Here is a 3,179-nt window from a genome sequence, read left to right on the forward strand (position 1 = left end):
TAAAAATTTGAATATATATCCAATAAAATATATAAAAAAATTAGAAGGACAAATATTAAAATTTATAATATTTATTAAATTTTTTATCAATTTATACAAATACAATAATATCAATACTTATTGAATATTCTAATATTTTTTATCATATAAAAAAATTAAATTAAATAAATAGTAAAATATAAAATAATATTAAATTACATAAATAAAAAATACCTAATTTTTTATATTTGAACTCAAAGATAGAAGGAGTGTTGCTTATTGAATAGAGAGCTGCGAAATGCGAATACACTCAATTAAGTCCAAATTCGATATATTTTGAATGTTTAAAACTAAAACTATTGTGCAATAAAAACAAGAAATGAAGATTGAACTTTAGTATTTTAAGTCATAATAAAATATTTGAGCCAACTGAACTATTTTTTATTTTTTGAAAAAGTATTACTAATTTTTTTAATAAAAGTTTGGGGGGAGGCCGTGACCACTCCTTGTCTGAACTAAACTCCGCCACTGATTACATCTCGCATAGTTGAAAACTCAGTTTTAGACTTATACCTCCGAACTAGAGAGAGATTTCTAAGGCAAGTCTTATGTATATTAGATAAGAAAATTTTCAGTGACCAGCAATTTTAATTAAATATAACCATTATTCTACTAGCAAGTATCATTTCTTTTCAAATATCTCACCTGCGAAATTTTATTTTAATTGTTCATTCCTTCTCAAATGCTGATTGTTTGATGGTTCAAAATCTGAAAAGTGCTGATCCCTAGCACTGCCGTATTAGATATTTTATATTAGCTTTCCAAATTAGTTAGATTCTATTGGTTAGTTATTAACAGTTTGCATGTTAGTTGTCAGTTGGAGTTAGTTACTTGATATGGCTTACGTATAAATAGCTTTCATTTTATGTAATTGTACCTTATTTTATTTTCATTTCTACAACTCTTGTAATAATTATATATGGATTCTCACCCATTACCACTTTATTATTACTTATTTAGCCTCCTTTAGAATATCTACAAGTAAATCCAATTTTTAGTGAAATTCTAATAGTGAAATTTTTTAAGTTATTTTGAGATTGAACATCAACATTTTAAGTCAAAATAGTGTACATCGCTTATGTATTATTCTTTAAACTTTTATCTCTTGCATTTAAAATTATTTTATCAGTTGGTAGTTTACTTATAATTTAGCCGAACTTTTATATGAAATAATCCAAGTTTTAGACAGATTTTGCTTTGCTATTGGAGTAGCAGGTGTTTTTTTAAAATGTAGGTTGATGGGGTGTTATTCTTAAATGTGAAACCGTTTAATTAGATAAACAAAAATTGGACCGTCCGATTTGTAAGAAGTATGGAAATCAGACTGTCCGATTTATGAAGATACAGAAATCGGACAGAGAAATTTGTGAAATCGGACCGAGAAATTTGTGAGAGTACAGAAATCGGACCGAGAAATTTCTGTTTAAAAAAAATTAAAAAATTTAAAGTATAGAAATCGGACCCTCCGATTTGTGTATCTTCCACACTTTTAAAAAACACCAAAAATTATAATGTTAAGATATATCACTACTTTTATTTCCATATAAAAAAAAAGCCTTTTTTAAAAATTATTCTAAAAAACCTTCTAAATAAATTTAAATCAAACTTTCAATTCAAATAAATTAATATATATTTCTGCTACAACCAAGTTTCAAATTCAAAAAGCTTTTTAAATTTATTTTCAAATAAAAAATTCTAGAGCACAATTTAATCCCATTCTGGTGCTCCTTTTCACAACTTGACAAAATAAAAAATCTTAGTTAAAAACATCTTATAAAATACAATATTATCATCAATTATCTATTTTTTTATCTTGAACATATCGAAAAATATCATATAATTGATAGGAGTACCGAATTTTATCATGCGAATTTTCTTTAACCAAGATTATGTATTTCGTAAATATTGCATTGTATAATTTTTTATTTTTTATGAGTAATACTCATATCATAAGGTTTCAATCATCAATATTTATTTATGTTATTAAACTTAATTAGATTGATAAATATATTTAAATATAATATTATATTTATATTAACATTAGTTAATTATTTATTATTAATAACTATTAAGTATATTATATAAAGTAACAAATTATCTTTTTTACATGTCACTTGAGACACTTCTATATTTAGTGTTTTTAATTTTTTTTATTTAGATAATTTTTAATTTTAGATATTGATAAACCTCAATTTTTTTGTTTATCTTGTGTTGAATTTAGTGGATTTTATCAACTTATTTTATATTTATTCAATGAAATAGCATGATTTTGTAAATTTCTCCTAATTTGTACTTAAGAGTAAAAACATGCTTTTTAGACCCTTAATTTGTTATATTTAATTCACTTTGATACCATTCGATACCTTGATGTATTTGTTACGTGCTTTTAGGTTTAGGAGGCAATGATTGGATCAAAGAAGTGAAGAAAAAGCATGTAAAGTGAAAAATTCATGAATAAATGAAGTTTTGGAAATCTATCATGCGAGGCGTACGCGTGGCCAGAAAATCGCAACACGACGCGTACGCGTGACAAGCAGCACGTGACCTCATTAATGAAAAACACTGGGGGCGATTTCTGGGGCTGCATAAGCCCAATCCAACTCATTTCTGAAACTATTTGATGCAGAATTCAAGAGAAAACAAGGGGGAGCAATTAGCGTAGAGTAGGAATCATGCCTTAGGTTAGTTCTAGAGAGAGACGCTCCCTCTTCTCTCTAGAAATTAGGGTTCTTAGTTTAATTTCATCTTAGATTTATGGTTTAATTCTTGTTTTCACTTAATTTTCATTGCAATTTCTTATTCTTACATCTTTGTTCTCTTAGTTCTTCTTGTTGATTTTTCTTTTGAGCTATTTTTTAGTTTTATGAACTCTTGTTACTTTTAATTTCATTTAATGCAAATTTGATATTTTATGTTCTTTTCTTGCTTGCTTGATTATTATTGTTATTTTCTTGCATTTGGTAGTTTAGATTTTATATTTCTTGCAATTTAATATGGTTTTCTTTTTATGCACACCAAGTGTTTGATAAAATGCTTGGCTTAGGTTTAGAGTAGATTTTGTACATTCTTGGCTTGAAAGGAGAAATTAGGTACTCTTGAGTCATTAATACCTAATTGATGTTGGTAATCTAGAGTTGTTA

The sequence above is a fragment of the Arachis stenosperma genome, chromosome 1, assembly GCF_014773155.1.
Source record: "Arachis stenosperma cultivar V10309 chromosome 1, arast.V10309.gnm1.PFL2, whole genome shotgun sequence".
NCBI classification, from domain to species: domain Eukaryota; kingdom Viridiplantae; phylum Streptophyta; class Magnoliopsida; order Fabales; family Fabaceae; genus Arachis; species Arachis stenosperma.